At 37.7% G+C, this 22,487-nt stretch overlaps 1 protein-coding gene and 1 pseudogene across 1 annotated transcript in view; one reads left to right on the forward strand and one right to left on the reverse strand.

Moving 5' to 3' along the window:
- The window catches only part of LOC102748951 (dynein light chain Tctex-type 3 pseudogene), a 35,348-nt pseudogene extending 33,168 nt beyond the window's left edge, over window positions 1–2,180 (reverse strand).
- HAPLN1 (hyaluronan and proteoglycan link protein 1) overlaps window positions 1–22,487 on the forward strand; it is a 74,315-nt gene that overhangs the window by 6,827 nt on the left and 45,001 nt on the right. The window lies entirely within an intron of this gene.

Consider the following 22,487-nt stretch of genomic DNA (forward strand, 5'->3'; position numbering starts at 1 on the left):
TGTCGGAACACTTCCCAACCTCAGGCCATTCCCTGACTCCGCCACTGTTTCCTTTTTTGTCTTCTGATCTTTCAGTGTTGTTAAATGCATAAAATCTTCCCAGATTTAAATAATATAATTGGTATAAAATGAATAATATAAATAAAATTAATTGATAATTTCAATAAATCTCTAAAATTAAGGAAAGCAAGACTAGAGTCTGGAAATGAGTTGAGAGAGGCCTTGGACCAGTGTAGGCATGATCTAATAAGGATGCATTTATTGGATGGAAGAGAGAAGTCAAGGATAGTGTGACTGTTTCCAGGACAGACGATAACACAAAGAGAGATGTGACAGACTAAGATTAAGCTCAGTCGTTAAGCGTCTGCCTTAAACTCAGGTCATGATCCCATGATCCCCTGGGATTGAGCCCCACATCGGGCTCCCTGCTCAGCAGGAGGCCTGCTTCTCCCTCTCCCACTCCCCCTGCTTGTGTTCCCTCTCTCACTGTGTCTCTTTCTGTCAAATAAATAAATAAATAAAATCTTTTAACAAACAAACAAAAGAATGAAGGAAGAATAAAAGTTTCTGGGAGAATATGGTGAATCTAATTTAGGAAGAACAATGGGACATCCAAGAACCCATGTGAGTTGAATGTATATATCTTCAGCACAGGGGAGAAAGTTGTGGCTGAAAATAGAGATTTGGAAGTCTTTGGTACTAAAATGGTAGTTGATAATCATACAGAAGAGAGAAGGAGATCACCTAGGAAAAAGCAAAGGGGAAAACAGCTGACTGTGAACTGAAACACAAGAAAAAAATTGATAAAAATGACTTTTGCCATTGTTTGTGCATGATCTTAACTTGTATTTTATCAACTATAAATGTCCACTGAGTTGGATAACATCAGTGTTATTAATCCTTATATCTCAGTCTTAGTCCTCTGCATATAGAAGGTGCCAGACATGTTTGTTGAATTAAATGAAATTAAAATGGCATTTCCGAGCCCTGATACTCTAAAGACAGATTTTCATAATGATAACTCTGAACCTGGGTAAGACCCCAAAATGTCTGAATTGTAGTTATTTATTCAATTTTGTCCAATACTGAGCTAGCTTTAAATATATGTTGTTGCATTTTGTTGTTTAAAAATCAGTAATCAATGTGTGGTGTAGATGGTAATTCACCAGAGTACTTGATTAACCTTAGCCCATGTTGTTTAGCTTAGCATACAAATGAGTTCACCACAGAATGCAGCCTAGCTCAGGTCCATTTATAATTCTTTTCCTAGTTCCTTGATCTTGAAGACCTCCTAACCTTAGAGCAGATTTGGAGCCCAGAACCCTGACTTTCTCTGGTTTTCCCAGCAACTGGCTTTTTCCCCCCAGTTCTTCTCCTTCCCTCCGCCCTCCATACTACAACTGCCATATAAAATCCAAAGGATAATTGAATGATGTTTAGTATAAGTATGTCTCAAATATTTCATGGTACATATTTATGCTAATGAGATTATTTGTTGTTCATCTGAAGTTCAAATTTAGCTGGGTGTCCTGTATTTTTTATTGGCTAAATTAGATAACACTACCCGACACTTGAAGTTACTGTTACTAGAATATGGCAAACAAGAATTTCCCCATGAAACTTCTGAACACTCTCCTTCTAAAGTCAACAAATGAAGTTACTGAATCTATCTTCACAAGTTAAATGTATTGAAAAGATAATCGAAATAAAATTAACTATGATATACCATTCGGTGCAAATGTATCAAACATTTATAATGATGGTGTTTTATATATATAGCCTGTACACTAAGGGCTGTATTAAGAATGACATAAATGTATATTAGTGATCATGTGTTTCAGTCTATCTAAAATGTGTTAAAATAATGTACGTTAAAAAATTAAGCTTTTTAATATTCACTTTTTCAAGTTGGTAATGACAATAAAACAAGCAATCATTTTTAAATGAAAAAGCCTCCATTCATACATACATGTACAATGGGTATAAACTCCCAAGTATTCTAACTGCAGAAATACCTGAAAGGGATCTTTTCCCTTGTTAATTACGTCAGACTGTAGTTGTGCTGCCACCTTGTGACGTGTTGAGGTATGATCCAACTTCACCAGTCCATTAACCTGCTTTCCCAGCTTGACCGTTTGGTCAGTGTTAAAATTATTCCTCAGATGATTAATATTTTTCATTTTACCAAAGAATGCCATACATGTTATACTTAGACAGGGCTCTCAAGTATTTAATGCACATATTTTCTAGAAGTTTAATGTATTGTCTACAAATTAATAAATGATTCTTAAGATAAATTATAAATCATTTAGTACTGTTTAATGTTTTATGACTGAATTTTGGTTCACTTGACCTTTCAACCTGAATTTCCCATAAGCTACTTGTATTTAACATGTCCAAAATTGAAATCATTATATCCTGTATACCAAGCCTCATCCATGCCATCTCTACATAGATACCAAGGCCATATAATTTAAGAGCTAAACTAGAACACTTTGAAAATGAAATGGGGTGCCTTACTAATTATTCCAGCAAAGTGATATAGACCAAGACTCTCTCAAGCAAACTGATTGTCTTATATGTAAGTTAAAAATCATCATAGTCCCAGTCATCCAAACTAGAATACTTGGATTTCTAGACTACTGGTCCACCAAAATGACCTGGAACCTCCATCCCAGACTTCCTCTCTTCCTTCTACCTGTTTGCTCCCTTTTACTTTCACATTCTCCTCCACTGTCCATCAGCTTGCCAACATTCTCACTGTCTTGGTCCTGTTGTCAGCAGATGAACCCACCAGCCCAAAATCCTTTTTCAGGAAAATCTAACTGCCCCACTTCTTCCATACTTGCTCTAAATTGCTGGGAACTGCTAGGAAAAACCCATAGCCACCCTGCAGAATGGGGCCACTGTATAACCATTGTATCTGACTTCAGCTGGATCTCTAATGCTGTGTGGCAATTCTACTATATTTCTTGGAAGTTTTGTTTCCTGACTCCTGTAGCAGATGTCCAAGCCTCCCTGAAAATAGAAGCCACCTAGAAAGAACTCTGTCACTGTCCTGCCACCAAAACTAGTCCCTGACCACCAGCACCCCCATATATTCTTTTTTCCCTTCTGTTAGGAGAAAAAGGTATCCTTTACTTCTAAGAGTCTAAGGCAGACATTATACCCTGAACTCTAGATCCCATGTCCCCCAGTCTTCTCAGAGAGAGTCGCTATTAATTAAGCTTTTTCTCTCTTACATCTTCAACCTCTCCCACTCTGATTATTTCTTCCTAATGGCCCTTAATCACGGTCATATCTTTTTGTCTTGAAAATATATAATTCTCCCTAATCTCACATACATTCTACCTACCAATCTTTCTCCTTCCCATCAAAGCCACACTTCATGAATTACCTATGCTCACTCTCTACCTCTTCACCCCATCCCCTCCTCAACTCACAGCAATGTGCTTTCTCCCGCAACTACTCCAATGGAACGCTCCTCATTGGGGTCACCAATGATTTGTTTTCAGTATGTTTTCTTTCTCCTAAATTTGAACTGTTCCCAATTTTATCTAGTGTAGTAAATGACACCATTTCCTCTCCGCTCTATTTCCAAAACCAGAAAGAAGGGTGTCACCATGTTGACTGTATCCCATAAGTATCTCTTGAATATATATGCATCCTTTTCTATCTCCATTAGCATAAACCTTACCCTCTGTGACCATCCTCTCTTGCCTGAATTCCTGCAAACCTTACCAACTGGTTTCTGCCCTCCCATCTTCTTTCTTTCTATTGCATTCCCCCACACTGAAGCTAGAGTAATGTTTTTCAAGTATAAATCTGAAAACAGTTGCCTGCTTAAGCCCTTCAACACTTATCTATTGCTGTGAAAATTAAGTTCAAATTATTTAATATCATTTACAAGGTTCTCAGTGACCAGCTCTAGCTTACCTTTCCAGTTTCATCTCCCCTCATCTAAAATTATCCAGCATACCAGATGATAGGACCAAAAGGACCAAAACAAACACACAAACAAACAAAAAAATCAAGATAGTAAAACAGAAAATAGAAACAGACCAGTAGGAGATCTAAATATCAAAGTTACCAGGTACAGATTTTATGTGAGTAATATGTTTAAGAAATTAGACTTGAAGAGATTCTTACCAAAGAACTGGAAACTACCAAAAAAAAGGGATTTAAATGGAAATTCTAAAACTAGGAAATTGTAAAAACTAAAATTAAGAACTCAATATATGAGTTTATAAAAAGTTGAGACACAATGAAGAGATAATTAGTAAATGGAAAACTGGTCTGAAAAGCAACAACAACAACAACAACAACAACAAAAAGCAGACTGAGACCTAAGAGGAAAAGGGAAGAAGGTACTGGGGTGCGGGGTGCGGGGTACACAGGGAGAGAGGAGTAAAAGATCTATGGGATACAGACATTGCCATCCCTGAAGGAGAAAGAGCAAATTGGGCAGAAACAATTTTTTAGAAATAATAGCTGTGACTGTCCATGTCACAGATTCAAGCACTCCAAAGCCACAACAGGATAAATACCAAAACAAAAATAAAACACCTACACCCAGGCATGGCGGAGATAAACTGCTGACAAAAACAAAGAGAGACTATCAATAGCGTCTGGCAACAAAAGACTTCAAGTAGATGAACAGATAGCAAAATTAACCAGTTGGAAATTTTGCTTTTCTTTCCGCATTAGAAAATGCCCAACGTCAGCAGGTGGGCTTGCCTGTACTCTGGGTAGCTCTTATCTGCTTGGCCTACTTTCTCTGAAAGAGCAGAATCTTCAGGCCCACAGGGCTATCAGTGTCCCTCATTGACTGAAGGAGCTGGACTGATCCATTTCTGTGGTGACTCAGTTCCCGCAGTGTGTTTTCAGATGTTGTACTGTCCTACTGCTGTCGAGGAAAAATTCTGGACAAGTTTGGGAGGTTCGTATCCATCTGTATCACTATCTCATGTTACCTATGTATTTCTTTTGATTATCTGGGATACCCTGTTGTTGAAGAAGTGGAAAGTGCAGACCCCATTTAACCAGAAAAAATTCTCCAGAGAATAACTGAAGGATGGAACTCAATAAACAGAGTCATGCTAAACACAAACTGCCACGTGCATTTTACAGTTACTTGAACTGAATCATGGACCCAATGGATCTTGTGAGCAAACTTGAACTAAGTATATGACTTAAAACATCATTTCTTTTTTTTTTTTTTCCATGTGAGGGAAGAAGCTTCCTAACTTTGTAACTTTATCACTATCGAATGTTACTTTGAATTACAAAGAGGAAATCAATGTAATGATTGCAAAGTTTAGGATTTATATAGGATATTTTACAATGCTATAATTATTTGTTTAAGGCACTGAAAGGCAGGTCTTGGTAGCTAAAGTAAATGCAAATTTATCACAAAGATGATGATAATTCAGGTCTCCAGATTATCTCTCCTCTCTCTCCAAACATTCACGCAGCTCTACTCTAATTCTTTGCTCATTCACTTCTCTCAGGAGGAATCCCTCACACTTGATCCCTCCCACCTGAACTGTGGCTCTTGCCAGGATCATTAATAGAAAACACTTCCTCCAGGCACCCTTACATTGTACTGCTCCCCGAAATAAGTCACTTTTTTCTCAGTTTCCTCTTAATATTTTATCTGCACCACCATTACTCTACTTAGCACACCTTTCTATGTATTCATGCTGTAATTAATTGTTGACACGTCTTTCACTAATTTGAAGTCTCCTTGTTAGTAGATCGTTTTATCCACCCGATGTCTTTAAGAGTTTTGACCTCAAAGGTTAGATATGAATCAGAGTTCAAAGGACCTGATCTGTTCCAGCATTCCACCCACTGCAGGAATCCCTCGTGTGATATCATCTGTTGATCTGCTTCAACCCCTGCAGTGGCCGAAAGCACTAGGTCTTTCACAGGGCAACTCATTTCACTTTTATTTTTATTTATTTATTTTTTTTTTTAAAGATTTTATTTATTTATTTGAGAGAGAATGAGAGACAGAGAGCACGAGAGGGAAGAGGGCAGAGGGAGAAGCAGACCCCCCGCTGAGCAGGGAGCCCGAAGCGGGAGTCGATCTCGGGACTCCAGGATCATGACCTGAGCCGAAGGCAGTCGCTTAACCAACTGAGCCACCCAGGCGCCCAACTCATTTCACTTTTAGAGGACTTACCAAAAAGTTCTTCCTGACATTGTGCAAAATGAACTTCCTTAACTCTCATCCATTTGTTCTAGCTTTGTCCTGTGAAGCTACCTTGAATAAGTTCACTATCTTCCTAGTTCATATTTGGGCAATTTACTTCTAAATGTAAAACAGTAGGTTTTGTTCTGTAAAAGTTTACTTGGGGCACATCATTCCAAACCCTGCAGATTATTTTATTTCTTCTAGCTTCCAAGTCACATTGCAATTACTCTTAGTTTTAGCTTTACAGCCCATGTACAGGCTTTGAGTCTTGAAACTCTATGACTAAAAGGAAAAACCTAATTTCTATTAACATGACTTGAAAGCAAACCTCCTGATTGATAGTGCTCACAGAATTATAGAAATGAAAAAGATAATGTCCTTGTCACTGGAAAGGTCTCCTTTTATTAAACAAATATCTGGTACATCGGAGAAATGGAAAATAAATGTCAATGCAGAGTTGAAAACCTTTATTGTCAAAATAGAAGGCATTGATCTTCTGCACTGCTTTACTGTGATTTTATCTCATTATGTATTGTTACTATTTCAAATTAATCTTCAGGTAGAAGGAGAAGAGCAATGCATCATCATTTAAATATCTGCATCCATGAAATGCTAGGTTATATCAAAAGTTGACATGTAGCTTGGTCTAATAGTTACCATTAGTGGTAGGGCATTAATTCCCCAAAGGTAAACCAAAATAGTTCAAAGACTTTGAGATCTAAACATTAAAGGGAAATACCGATTTACTATGATTGGTAAAAAGCAAAATGTGATCTTAATTTGCATTACTGTACATCCTGTGAAAAAATGCACTGTCTCCCCTCATCCCTCTTTGCCTGCCCCAGCATGAAAATATCCATGCTAAGGATAAGAAGTAAACAATCTATGACTCCTAGTTAACTATTATTCCATGGCTTTTCTCTAGGCCAGAAATTGCCACCTCAAACTGATAGGAGGGGAGAAGGTCATTCAAGGATGAGACATCTGCAGTACCTAGAATGCCAGGGTTCCCACTTTTTAAAACTCCTGGGTTTGTTTGTTTGTTTGTTTGTTTATGTAGAGAGGAGGGCAGAGGGAGAGGGAGAAAGAGACTCTTAAGCAGGCTCCACCCCCAGTGCAGAGGCCTACACGGGGCTTGATCTCAAGACACTGAGATCATGACCTGAGCCAAATCAAGAGTCAGATGCTAAGTAAGTGAGCCACCCAGGCACCCCAATAAGTGTAGTTTTAAATAAAGCATGTGTTGTGACTTACCAACAGAAGGAATGCCAGCATTCTGCTCCTAATGTTAAAGTATAACTTGAATTATACTCCTGTTATTATTAACATTTTAATTGGTTGTTGATTAAGCCTATTATCCTAAACTATGGAACAGGATTGATTTACTATTAAATATATCAGGAATCAGTTCTTTTTTTGTTTATACATTTATGTATCAGAATGTTCTCATGAATTGTAAATCCAAATTTTTGGTGCATGGGTGAACACTACAGGAAATTCAAGTTTGAATGGACAATGTAGAAACATTTCCCTTCATCTGTGCCCTGATATACAATTGAAAATTATTTAAGCGTATACACAAAATGTCTTACAGTGTATTGACTGCCTGTGAAGTTGAGATTTTGATATAATTGCATTCGTGCTCTGTGTAGTGCTTACAATCCTTTGATTAAGGAAGACTGTTCTGGAGCAGAGCAACTTTCTACACAGCCCATAGCATTTCTCTTGAAGTAAAACAAAGGCATGCTGGACCTTGATAATTTACAATTTGAACTACAGACTTACTCCTTAAGGACAACCAGACCAGAGGAGTATCATTCAGCATGAGCAGGCTCCATATAAGTTACCCTAATGACAGTAATCATCATATAAAGTCACCTAAAATATTTTGGACACATCTGATTTAAAAAAAAAAAAATCTTCATGATTCTCTGCTCTTGGCCGATTACTAACTGGTTGAATAGCAAATTGAAAAGGTAAGGGAGATGAAAACAAACTATATCTTTATGTGTAAGGCCAGATCTTTGCATTTGGAGGCTATACATCCTTTGCTTGTTGAATGAGATACAAAGTGTAACAGGGATTGGAAGCTTATTTTAAGGGGCAGTATGGAAGGAGATGGAGGAAAGAAGGAATAAATTCTACCAAAAAACCCAAAAACCAAACAAATAAAAAAACTCTGTCAGTAGTTTATTGATGGTAAGCTACATCGTACTGAATATTTTACATTTGTTTGGTTCTATCATGGTTCTTTCTATACAGCCCATAGGATTTCTCTTTGAAGTAAAACAACAGCATCCTGGGCCTTGATAATTTACAACTTGAACTGTATATTTGAAAACCTCAACTCTATTTTATATATTCTGACAAAGTTTACATTTCACTGACTTAGAATTCTATTATTTGATCATTTATTGATAACTTACACACAACAGTGAATTTGATTTTTCTTATCCAATATGTTACATGGAAATTAATTTATTTAACTTGTTTTTAAAAATTGAAATAGCATATTCTGTACTAAAATAGAATATAAATAAAATTGAACATTGTAGATTAGAAAAGTTAGAATAGTTTGGGGGAAACTTTTATATCCATGCTGATGAAGCTCCAGTTTAAGTTATTTCAGTTGTTTTAGAACTTGTCCTATGGATTCAGGTAGACCTGCATTTAAATCCCAACTCAGATTTTACCATGTACTAGCCGCTGAGTGCCTTGTGCAAATTATTCAAGCCTTGAGCTTCATTATCCATTTTAAAATAGAATGATTGATAGTATTTGCCTCATAGTGTTTGTAGTTCTGAGAATCTACCAAGAAAATTCATGTATTTTATTATTATAAAATAATAAAAAGTTGATAGCTATTTATATTATTTTCATAAACTACTACTAGGGGACGTATAAATGAATATTTGGCCAATAGTGACAGAACAAATCATTGAAATATATTTAGTTAACGTAAATGCTTGTAATTCTATTCATAAAAAACACTATAAATCAAAATGAAGGGAAAATGTTTTCAATACGCATTGAAGACAAAAGGAGCAGTACCTTAATACGCAAAAAGTTTTTAAGAATCAATAGCATAGTTTCAACAAGACTGCCAAGACAATTCAATGGAGAAAGTATACTCTTTTCAACAAATGACACTGAGACAACTAAATAGCTACATACAGAAGAATTAAGTTGGACCTCTACCTCATACCATACACAAAATTAATTATATAGATCAAACACCTAAATGTAAGAGCTAAAACTACAAAATTCACAGAAGAAAACAGAGAAATGGATATTCATGACCTTGGGTTAGATAATGGTTTCCGAGATAGGACAGTAAAAGCACAAGCAAACAAAGAAAAAACAGATAAATATGGCTTAATCAAAATTGAAAACCTTTGTGCTCCAAAGGGCAATGTCAAGAAAAAGAAAAGATTGGAAGATGGATTGGAAGAAATATTTGAAATCATGTATCTATTAAGTGGTACCTAAAATATATAAAGAACACTTACAACTCAACAATAGAAAGACAACTTAATTTAAAAATGGGCAAAGAATTTGAATAGACATTTCTCCCAAGAAGATACACAACTGAGCAATAAACAAATGAAAAGTTGCTCAACATCATTAATCACTGGGAAATCGCAAATAAAAACCAAAATGAGGGGCACCTGGAGGTTCAGTCGGTTGGGTGGCCGACTCTTGATTTCAGCTCAGGTCATGATCTCAGGGTCAGTCCCATGTCAGGAGGGCTCAGTGTGGAGTCTGCTTGGGATTCTTTCCCTCTTCCTCTTCCTCTCCCTCCCCCCTGCCCCTCCCCCCATGCATGCACACTTTCTCTCAAATAAATAAATAAAATCTTTTTTTTTAAAGATTTTATTTATTTATTTATTTGAGAGAGAGAGAGAAACAGCATAAGAGGGGAGAGGGTCAGAGGGAGAAGCAGGCTCCCCGCTGAGCCGGGAGCCCGATGTGGGACTCGATCCCAGGACTCCGGGACCATGACCTGAGCCGAAGGCAGTTGCTTAACCAACTGAGCCACCCAGGCGCCCAATAAATAAAATCTTTAAAAAAAGAAAAGCAAAAAACAAAATGAGATGCCACTTCACACCCACTAGCATGGCTATAATTAAAAAGACACACAATAATTTGTTTAATTAAAACAGTCCTGGTGAGGACATGGAGAAATTGCAACCCTCGTGCATTGTTTGTAGGAGTGTAAAATGGGTGAAGAGCAATTCCATTACTAGTTCATATCAGCATTATTCATCAAAGGCAAAAAGTGAAAAAATAACCCTAATATTCACCAACTGCAAATATAAGCAAATGTGATATATTCATGCAAAGGACTATGAAAAAAATGATGTACTTATATATGTTACAGAATGGATGAACCTTGAAAACATGATGCTAAATGAAGGAAGCCAGTCATAAAAGGACCACATACTGTATTATTCCATTTATATGAAAGGCTAGAATAGGTAATTCATACAGACAGAAAATAGATTTGTGGTTGTCAGAGAATGGAGAGTGACCATCATGGGTATAAGGTTTCTTTTAGGAGTAACGAAACGTTCCAGAAGTAGATAGCACTACTGGTTGCACAACTTTGTGGATGTATATCTTTAACTTAGTAATCTCACATTGTAGAATTGAGAAAATAAATCTAGACTGCTAAAAATTTACCTATATTTATGTTATTATAATGTTTTATGAGAAAAACAAAAAAATATACTTAAATATCAAAAAATAGGTAAATATTTTTGGCATATATATTTTATACACATAAAGTTTTGGCATCCATGTAAAAGAAGATTCAATGAAATGGAAAGGTGCCCATATATATTCAATTTTAAAGATCACTTTTTGAAACACCATATAATTTGGTTTTATTTCAGTAAAAATAAAAGGAGCATTTGTATTTGGCTAAAGGTATGCAATAAATATCTTGGCTATTGTAAATAACACATAGTGGTACATATATCGTTTTGAGTTAGTATTTTTGTTTTCTTTGGGTAAACACCCACTAGCGGAATTACTGGATTATAAGGTGGTTTTATTTTTAATTTCTGGAAGAGTCTCCATACTGTTTTCCACAATGGATGCAACAATTTACCACCAACAGTGCACAAGGGATCCCTTTTCTCTACACCCTCACGAAAACTTATTTTTGGTCTTTTTGATCCTAGCCATTCTGACTGGTATGAGGTGGTATCTCACTGTAGTTTTCGTTTGCATTTCCCTGATGATTAGGAATGTTGAGCATCTGTATGTCTTCTTTGGAAAAATGTCTATTCAGATCATCTGCCCATTTTTAATCAGATTATTTGGGTTTTTTGGTGTTATGCTGTATAAGTTCTTCATCTATTTTGGATATTAACCCCATATCAGATATATCGTTTGCAAATCTCTCTGCTCATTCAGTAGGTTACCTTTACATTTTGTTGATGGTTTCTTTTGCTGTGCAAAAGCTTTTAATTTTGATGTAGTCCCAATAATTTGTTTTTGCTATTGTTTCCCTTCACTGAGGAGATACATCCATAAATATGTTGCTAAGGGCAATGTCCAAGAGATTACTGCCCCTACTTTCTTTTAGGACTTTTATGTTTTCAGGTCTAACATTTAGGTCATTAATTCATTTTGAATGATTTCATTCATATTTTATAAGAAAGTGATCCAGTTTGTTCCTTCCTTCCTTCCTTCCTTCCTTCCTTCCTTCCTTCCTTCCTTCCTTCCTTCCTTCCTTCCTTCCTTCCTTCCTCCCTTCCTTCCTTCCTTCTTTTCTTTGCATGTAGCTGTTCAGGTTTCCCAATACCTTTAAGTGAAAAGACTGTCTTTTCTCCATTATATATTCTTGCCTCCTTTGTTGTAGATTAATTAACCATATAAGTTTGGGTTTATTTCTGGACTCTCTATCCTGTTCCATTGATCAATGTATCCATCTCTCCTTTTGCTATTGATTTCTAACTTAATTCTACTATGGTTAGAGAGTATATTTTGTATGAGTTTGATCCTTCTACATTTATTGAGAATTACTTTATGGCCTAGAATGTAATATCTTGTAGAATCTTGGTACATACCTGGTATACACTCGAAAGGAATGTATATTCTGCTGCTATTGAAAGAATGTTGTATACTATCAATGAGATCAGGTTGATTTATAGTGCCCAAGTCTTTTACATGTTTACTGATTTTTCTGACTACTTATTCTATAAATTATTGATAAAGAGATATTCTAATCTCTCCTTATAATTGTATCAGGTTAAAATCTTCATGTATTTTGAAACTCTGTTATTAAGGGCATACATTTTTAAGACTGTAATGTCTTACTAATGATTTTATCATTTTATCATTATAAAATTATTCTCTTTTCATTGCTGATGTTTTTTGTTCTGTAATCTACTTTATTTGATTTTAATACAGTCTCCCCAGCTTCCTTTTTATTAGCGTTAGCATGTTATATACTTTTGCATCCTCTTATTTTTAATATATTTTTGTCCTTTTCATTTGAAATGAATATCTTTTAGGAAATACACAGTTAAATCTTTCTTTTAAATTCAATTGACAATCTCTGCCTTTTAATAGTTTTTCTTGGATCATTTACATTTAACATAAATATTGATATGGTTGGTTCTGACTCTATCAGCTTTCTAATTTTTCTATTTGCCACTTCTATTTTTCATTCCCTCCCCCCTCTTTTCTTTCTTTCTTCTTCTTTTTTTTTTTTTTTGGATTAATTTTTGCATTAAAAAAATTTTCGGTGTGCCTGGCTGACAGCCGGTAGAGCATGCAACTTTTGATCTAGGGGCTGGAGTTCAAGCCCCACGTTGGGGATACAGATTACTTAAATTCTTTCTTTGAACCACTCTCTCTTCTCCTCCTCACCCCTCCTTCCCCTTTCCTCCCCTCTTCTTACCTCTCCTCTCCTCTCTCTTCTCTCTTCCCCATTATTCTGCCCTGTGATCTCTGGTTTCCTTGGATTTCCAGAACTCTGGGTTCCATCCCCTCAACTCAAGCTTCCCAGTGGCATTGGTGTAGATTCCATCATCCAGCACTGAAGCATAGAAAATTTCTTCAGGCCATAACCTGAGACAATCACACAGCTCACCTCAATATTTTGAGTGCTGTGTTTTTTTCTATATTTTGTCCACTTCTCTTTTAGTTATTTTAGACAAGAGGGTAAATCCTGCCCCTCTTACTCCATCTTGATCAGAAGCTGAAGTTCTATATGGTTTTATTTTCATATTTTTGCTCTTCTTCATTTTTGTAGTTTTTCTAAAATAATACACATATACATAGAAACTTGTAATAATAAAAATATGTGACTTATTTTAATAAAGGAGACAGGATCGTATTAAAGGATTTATTTGAAGATGAATCATATTAACATGCTTGAATATATAACAAATAATTAGATTGTTTTCAACTTTTTCACCAACATCCAAATTATATCAGATAGCTTTTCCCTTGGAGGAGAAAATCAAAGGCACACAAATATCATAATTTAAGGATGAAAAATGGGGAAAAAATCTTTAAAAAAGACATGTGGCTCTTTAGATACATAAAACTCATGTTTAAAAACCCTAAAATGCTACAATGGTACTTAAGAAAATAACATTAACTTGGCTCTAAATTACCCAACATTTTTCTTATTCTAGGTTCCAATGTGTTCCCTCAAGTCCCCATTTACAGATGTTTCTCTCATGACCAAACAGCTAATGAGAATTCCATGGCCTAAGTACTCTACTTTGAATAACATCTTGCACTTTCCCCAAAATCAGATTCATCACACTACTAAAACCTGTTTCTACATCTGTAACTTTGGCTTTTATGATCTCCTTGGGTGGCTCGTTTATTCCTGGCATTTCTAAACCTCAAATTATGAAACAATTTCTCTGAAAAAAAGCATCAGAGATTCTTAACTATGGGTGCTTTGGGTTTTTAAGGGCAAAAAGAAAAGACCAAGCTATTTTCAAAATGATTATCCTTTGCATTATATCCAAATAGATATGACAGAGGACTAGTGCCAGGAATGTGTCCCATGCAATCTTTCCTCTTAAGTAAGCTGAAGATTGCTTCCTCAATTAGCTCAAACTTCTGGGTGGTCTTTTAAAAAAAATAGCTCTTTGCAGAAAATAGTGAACTAATAATACTGTAAATATAAAATTGTATTAATTCTTTAACTTTGAAGCAAAGAAAGAATGAATTGCAAGTTAGTGTTTTTTTGTTTATTAATACAGAATTTATCATCTCTAACTTTTAAGAGGGAAAAATTCTACATAAATCCAATGGAACAAAAAATATTTTTTTAAAGATGTGTCTATATTTGGGCTTAGAATTAGCTGAGTTTAATTGTGTGTGTGTTTGTGTAAAGTACTTGTGACAATTCAAGAAAACTATGTCTTTTTAACTGAAAGAAAGCTGACTTTCAATCTTATACCAGCGTACTTTTAAAAACCATTCATTTCAAACTCAGTCCATCCTGACCATACATAAAATACCTTTCCAAAGATTTCCCTTCACAAACCTTCTACAACTTTCCTTCGTATTCAAATTTTGTACCAAGCCATTTTTCTCTAAACAACCAGTCTCATTTAGGACAAAATTACTTTCTTTTACCTTCACCAAAAATGTATTCCCATTCCTTAGATCTTTCTTACACATACAGACTTGCTTCCCTTATTTCCATCAGTCTTAATTACATTTAGCAGAATTTTACACTCTTAGAAACCTTAGTGAAAATAAGTAGTAACCAGTTGTGAACTGTTACACCAGAGCTCTTTAGACAGCAAATTTATGAATCAGTTAAGCACAAAACATGTTTACCAATAGACCCAAATACCCTTAGTTTCTTTGCAATAGGAAGTCAAAAGCACAAACCTATATCCACTAATCAATGCTTTAGCACTTTAGCCTATTTGGAAAAGACTTAGATGTCCAGTGAATTTAATCCCATTTATCACCCAAGCAAACTTTAAAAAGTTTCAGGTTACCAAAGACTGAAAGCTATCTTAAAAATTACGCATGAAAACTTTGAGACAGACAAGATTAACCATCATTTTAAGTCATCTTTTTGCTAACAAATTGCAACAGAGATAACACAAGCTTATTTGACTTTCAACAAAACTAGATAGAATAAGTTTGATATTTAAAGCCGGTATCTTGGGCGCCTGGGTGGCTCAGATGGTTGGGCGTCTGCCTTCGGCTCAGGTCATGATCTCAGGGTCCTGGGATCAAGTCCCGCATCGGGCTCCCTGCTCCTTGGGAGCCTGCTTCTCCCTCTGCCTCTCTCTCTCTCTGTCTCTAATGAATAAATAAATAAAATCTTTAAAAAAATAAATAAATAAATAAATAAAATATATATATATATCTCCAAAGATATATCTATTTTAATTAAACCAACAAACTTAACTTAGTTTAAATACTGAATTATGTTCCACCTGAGGCCACTTAAAAGTCAGTCAATTTGGGGGTGTCTGGGTGGCTCAGGCAGTTAAGCATCTGCCTTCGGCTCAGGTCATGATCCTGGGGCCCTGGGATCAAGCCCCACAAGGGGCACCTTGCTCAGCAGGGAGCCTGCTTCTCCCTCTCCCGCTGCCCCTCTCCTGGTCATGCTCTGTCTCTTACTTGCTTTCTCTCAAAGAAGCAAATAGAATCTTACGTAAAAAAAAAAGTCAATCAATATGTTCTCCGTTATCAATTTTTACCTGGGGCACCGGTGGGGAAATCAGAAGTGGGCAGTGTGTGCAGGCTGCATGGCACCCAAGGTGGTGCAGAGACAGGAGAAGGAGCGGGGGAGGCAGAAGAGGCAGAGTGCTGCCAGAAGGCAGAGAAAGAGGGTTCCCGGTTCTAAACCTCGTCAGCTCAGAGAGATGAACAGACGCCACGGTTTTTTCCACCAACATGGGAATCTGCAGTCCACTCCGCTGGGTGAAGACGGAACTTGCCCAAAACAAAGGGAGTGTTGTCCGCTGCTTGGGAATATTCCTTAAAGTCCCAGTCCTGAGGTAGAGTAACCATAGTTAGCTCCAATTATACCTATTAACCTGGGAAATGAGGGAGAAACCACCACATCTGTTAGGAGCAAGAACAGTGAGAGAGAGTCTGCGTCCCCTCCATTACAGATGGCCTGTGTTTCCTCCAATCTGGGTTCTACCAGGAGGAGGCCTATTTAGATAATTATCATCCAGTGTGTCAGGAGGGAGTTGACTAGTCTGGTTACTGACTAAACATATTCTTCCCTGTTTCCTGCAGAAGAGATCTAACTGATAGATTCTATGGAGGCCATGCAGTGTTACAGGAGATCAGTCTTTTCCTAAATTTTGCAATTCATATTGTTTCCAGTGGATTAAAAGGCATCCCAAGGGAGAGTCCTTGGGGACTGAAGAAGCCTATTGAAGCCATACTCCTAGAAAAGTAGAGAAAGTCTATTACCAAAAATTGCCCCGCCCCCGACTTCCGGGTGGTGTCCCATGCAGGATATGTCAAAGATTCTGTGTGTCAAAAGTGATTGGAGGCATCCCTCTAACAAAAATCGCTACTGATCACCACCCTGCCTTACCATGAAGGCATTCCTGTCGTAAAAGGCCCCATCACAGGGATGCTAGCGTGCCCCCGCTTCTCCACTGCATCCTAGGCTACAGATGGGTGCCTAGGAAATGCACCATGCCATCCCATGCCCTGAAGCCTGCATTATTGCCCTGCCCTGAGGGTCGTGCCTTATTTTACCTTGCCTTGAAGAACCTGCCATTTTTAACCCATGGAAAACACTAGAAAAGTTTTAAAAGGGGAAATTACCCAATTTTGTAACTTAAGTAGTTAGTAGAGGACACTGACAAAAAACAGTAAAGATAGAAATCCATTATGATCTAAGAGATATTCTAACACATGTGGTCTTTACAGACATCTCCTCTAGGAAATGTCCCTGGTTGGGTTTTAATTCAATTGAGTACTGGCTTCAGACAGCTCTGAGCAGAGGGCCGGCAGTCAGAAGCAGCTAGACCAGGGACGTGAAGGGGATCACATTAGACCAATGAGGAGGAAACCTCACATGGGAGTCTCATGATTGGCAACTCTCCTGGTGACTTAGGTGGCTGTCCTGTGCTCAAGACAGACAACTTTGTATAAGGACAGAAAAAAAAAAAAAGAAGGTGTCAAGTTTCTGGGTCTTATTACCATCCCTGCCATGGTACTAACTTCCAGCCAAAATGCAGGCTGAGCAACCAACACGAAAGTGTCCCAATGGGGCACCTGGGTGGCTCAGTCATTAAGCGTCTGCCTTCGGCTCAAGTCATGATCCCAGGGTCCTGGGATCAAGCCCCGCATTGGGCTCCCTGCTTGGCGGGAAGCCTGCTTATTCCTCTCCCACTCCCCCTGCTTGTGTTCCTGCTCTCTCTCTATCAAATAAATAAAATCTTTAAAAAAAAAAAAAAGAAAAGAAAAGGAAAGAAATTGTTCCAATAAGACCAATAAGACCTTACTCCTTGAAAAGCCCCTGAAATGAAAGTAAAGGAAGAGAAGAGAAAGTACTCACCAAGTTTGCACCAAGACTCATAGTCTGGATGAGAAGACTGTGTGTCTCCCTTTGTGGTTGCCAAATGATGTAGGAAAGAAGTTGGTGTTCAGAGCCCATGGCTAAGAAAGAATTCTTGAGACGTCTTTGGTGGAAAAAGGTGGTTTTATTAAAGCACAGGGACAGGACCCATGGGGAGAAATAGCTACACTGGAGTCATGTGGAATGGCTGATTATATACTTTCAAGTTGGGAGGGGATTAGGGATAGAGTAAATTTCTAAGGAATTTTGGAAGCAAGGTTTCCAGGACCTTGAGGGGGCCAACTATTGTTAGTAAAATGTCATTTATTACTGTCTAATAAATCTATCAGTCATGAAACCCTTCGGATGTATTTTTGTGGGCCATATGCTTGGGGGATGTTTGCCAATATGTGTCTTGGGAAGTAGAGATACAGGAAGTTTCCAAAGGAATTTTTATATGTTAAAGTAAGCTTACAGGATCCTGGGGGTCAAGCTAAGGTTGCTTTTTGCCCTTAACAAAGTATTAAGGGCTCTTTGCCCTTAGCAAAGTATCCTAGAGGAAAGTCACACTGCCTGTTTCAAGGACTTGTCAGTGGGTTGTAGGTAGTAAGGAAATTTAATTTTTCTTTTGTCTTTGTTTCCCACATGACTTAGTTTACTTATTTTTATATGTAAATAGATGCCTACAAACATACTGCATTCTATATGAAAGTCAATGTATGATAAATTAAAATATCTAAGGATATGTAATAAATAAAGAACTCCCTCCATTTCTGAGAAAATTGTCCATGACTTGGCCTTAGTCTGCATATTTGAGTCCAGTTTCAAGACTGAAATCAGCCCTGTGTGTTCTACAGATATTACCCACCCTCAACCCCTGCCACTTACAGCCTGCCCTAGGCAAAATTGCTAAAGTTGTTGAAGTTGTTTTTGTCAGTACCCCATTCTTCCAAAGACTCCTTTTTCCTTTTTTACACTTCTTGGCTGGTCAGTGAAAAACAATTATATTTCAGCTGCAAGGCCATTTATTGCCCAGAAAAATAACCATTTAGGCAGCTATCCCCTCCAGAGAAACATAGGACAGGCTGACATTCTTCGTAATCTTCACTCCTCAAATACCCGTAACTGTGGTTTTCATTACTACACTACTTAGGTGTCTACCTAAGATTTGGACGGTGAAAACAGTCACCGTTTAGGCTCAGAATGTTCAGTTTGGGCCTTGGCTAAATCCAGTGACTCCAACCCTCCCCACCAACCGCCCCAAACAGGAAGAATGATCAAATTAATTTTGTCATGAAAAAAGAAAATCTTCCCTAATAGTTGGGATGATTGGCTAATGGACTGAGCAAATTCAAATAAAGTAGACCATGCACCCATTGTAGACTTTGCAAATCCTCCAGGCAAGCTCATTCGAAATGGCATTTTGGGCTGTACTAATGCAATGTCTGTACTAAGAATTGTACATCAGCCTGAATAAGTTTCCCCGTGGTGCTAAGTTCATCAGCTATTGGCCAAATGGGCCTTGGTTGGCAAACGAATATTGCCATGGCCTTCAGCTTAGTTTTCTTGGTTTATGGCTTTATAGTGGAATTATTAGTAACTATTTCTCACTGTATATAAGCAGAAAGTGATAGAAGTTTTCTGCCTCTCTCCACCATTGCCTGGAATGCATCATTTTCCACTGCTATTGTCTCCCCAGTCTATATTAATGCCTCCTATTTAAATAAGCTTTCCTCAAATACCCATTATCCAAAGTTAAAAAAAAAAAAAGACACAAAGCTGCCTGCATTTGGCATATACTATCCCAGGAAATTATCCACAACCGTGGGTGCCCACAAAAGAGGTCAACGACCACTTGCTTTTCATGTGCATTTAATTATTGGAGAGAATTTGATTTGCCAATTATGGTAGTATTTTGAAGCAACTTCATTTTACAATTGAGAATGAAGGCTTCCTACAGGGGAGATTATGCCAGTGATTTCATGCCAGAGCCATTGTGGATACTGAAAAGTTTAACTTGTGAAGAAAACCAAATCAAGAATGGCAGGAACTACCCTGCTACAGAGAGATAACCACAGCCTGTGCCTCAGAATAGGCAGCCAAGGCGGACAGTGTGATTGAGTGTTCACTGGGATGACTTCTTGAGCGAAATAGTTCTCTCATTGCCTAAAATGTTCACTATGGAAGATAAAAATCAAAGGCATTGTTAGAGAAGCAAGAGACCAACAGAAGACTAAAGATTAAATGCTGGATTCAAGGGCAGAGGGGGTCAGAAAGGAGCTATCACTTGGGTCAGGAAAGCAGGTCTGAAGAGAGAGCCTGGAAGTGTAGATCCATGAGTAGCTAAAATGTGCCAGACATCAGGATGTTTTAAAGAGAGAAAGAAGAAAGAATGGAAACAAAGAAGGAATAGACGGATAGGAGAGCAAATTTTTTTTCATCCCATTTGGCCTATTTTGTGATTTAGAAATTCCTGTCTCTCCAGTATTTGTATCCTAATGAAAACCAAGGGGGTAAAACCAGCCTTCTGATGTGTCAGTTGAAGAGCAGTAACTGGAAATGTTCTTATAAATGCATTTCCATAATTTAGATATTGGAACACCAAAGAACACAAACAAAAAGTTAATCAATTCTCCTGATACTTTCTTTTTTATTACATTATCCAGATTAAATAATAGGATGTTCTAAAACATTAAATTGACAAATAAATTGCAAAACAGTATGTGGGCATTCTTCCAGCCTGCATGCTGGAGATTCGAGGACTGATACACACTCTGGGCAAGGCAGTTGCATTCTAGTTGAGGAAAATGATAATCTAATCACATTAGTATGACACCAAATGCAATCCAATGGGCTTTAAAGAAGTCATTCCTGGTTTGGATTCCATAATGGTGAGAGATATTTGGAGATATGGATTGTATTTTACATACTTGTCTCTGAAATATTGTTGAATAAATGCTTTGAATATGATGCCAGTAAGAAGATATTTATTCTGTCTATGCAGATGACTAAACAGAAATTTATGCTTTTGCTGAATGGGTTATTTTGCAAAGACCTGCCTAAACTATCACTAAAAATGCAAATTATGGTCAAGGGTTCCTTAACTGAGGGCCATGCTATTCCTCTCACTGGGAGAAACAGCAGATGGTTCCTCAGGCCATTCACTACATACTGAGAGAATATTTGCCAACTTTACAATTTTTAAAAATTGATGTTGACTTGACAAGATCATTGAGGTTAATGATTCAATGAGATCATTGTCTTTTCCTCTTTTCCTGTGTTTTTTTTTTTTAATTCTTTTTAATAACCAGTTGCCCTTTCTATACCAGTTATGTTGTAGGCCTTTCATTATTTTTAAGTACATTTCCTCTTTTGTATATATTTTACAATGTATATATTTTAAAATACCTTTCACCTTAACTACCTTAACTTACAAACAGCCAACTTAAGCTATTAACTTTTTCCCCCCCAATGGCATTTTCACAGAATGAAATTCTTCCCTTGAAATTCAGGAATGAAAAAAAAAAAACACAACACACCCTTCCAGATGTAGAGAAAATAAGCCCTATCTTGCTTTGAACTTCCTGAAATTTAAATGACCTTCTTTTTGTTTTGTGTCACTTTGCACCCCACCTGCTTTACTCTCTTCTCCAACACTTTGGCCCCAGCAACACAGATTCAAAGGCTTTCCTAAGTTCACTTGCCGAGTCTCTAAACTGGCCCCGGGTGGGGTGGGGGATGGGGCACGTGTCTGTGTTGGCATCGGATTTGCTCTATCCCATTTTCAGTCAGCATTAGCAGAATGAAGAGGTGACACGGTTGCCTCAGAATTCATTGCTAGAAATTTCCACCTGAAATCCAGCGATATTGAGCCTTTTCATTTCATCGCTGCTCTTGATCTTACCAACTCAGGTAAGAATTCAAGTCTGGGGATTTCACTGTCTTTGCCTCTTATACAAGCCAAGGGAGGTTTCCAGAAGCTGTGTAGGAAGAGACAAGCAGAGTTCAGAAAGCCTCACTGAGGTGATTATATTAGACCGACTTGTCTTGTTCCCTCTTCTACCTTTCCACCACAAGTAGCAGCTGTGTCTTTGTGGGGTCCGCCATGCCTTTTCCTTTTTAAGACAAGGTCGGAAAATCATGCAAGGAGTGGATCAAAGGGCACAATCCTTAAGTAAGTTTTAAATTAGCAGATAGGAGGAAATGAGATAGGTAATTTGGTCTCAAGTCTTGTTCTCTCCCCCCGCCCCGTTGGACTACATTTTACATCGGCGACGGTACAACTTCCAACTCTCTCCAGAGTACCAAGGCGAAGGAATAAAATGGTAAATACTGATGAAGTATCAACCCACTCCCATGAAGCCTTCAGTGGCTTATGCTCTGCTTCTTCTCCAACAGCGTGAGAATATTCTCTCGATAAGATGGGCTGGGAATCGGCTGTGGAGGTAGAGGAGGCGGGCAGTTAGCAACGAGAGCTTGAGGCAGTGCCTTAGTCCCTGTATGCTTTATGTTCTCCCACAAATGGCCTGCAGAAACATGTGTGGACATACATTCTGGCAGGAAGGTATGGGCAGATGTATGCCCTTGGCCCAAAGTGGTCTTTTTATGTTAGAGGAGATCATGCTTTTCAGATGAGCGGCAAACGTGCAAGATTTGCCCATGGCAGGCTGAGGTTGGGGCAGGCTGGAAAGGATCATAGCAATTTAGTTCATTCTGGCTCGCCCTTGCATCAGCTGTGCTTAGAACCGCAGAGATGTC

This window comes from Leptonychotes weddellii, chromosome 7, assembly GCF_054177405.1.
Source record: "Leptonychotes weddellii isolate Sample4059 chromosome 7, ASM5417740v2, whole genome shotgun sequence".
Lineage (NCBI taxonomy): Eukaryota > Metazoa > Chordata > Mammalia > Carnivora > Phocidae > Leptonychotes > Leptonychotes weddellii.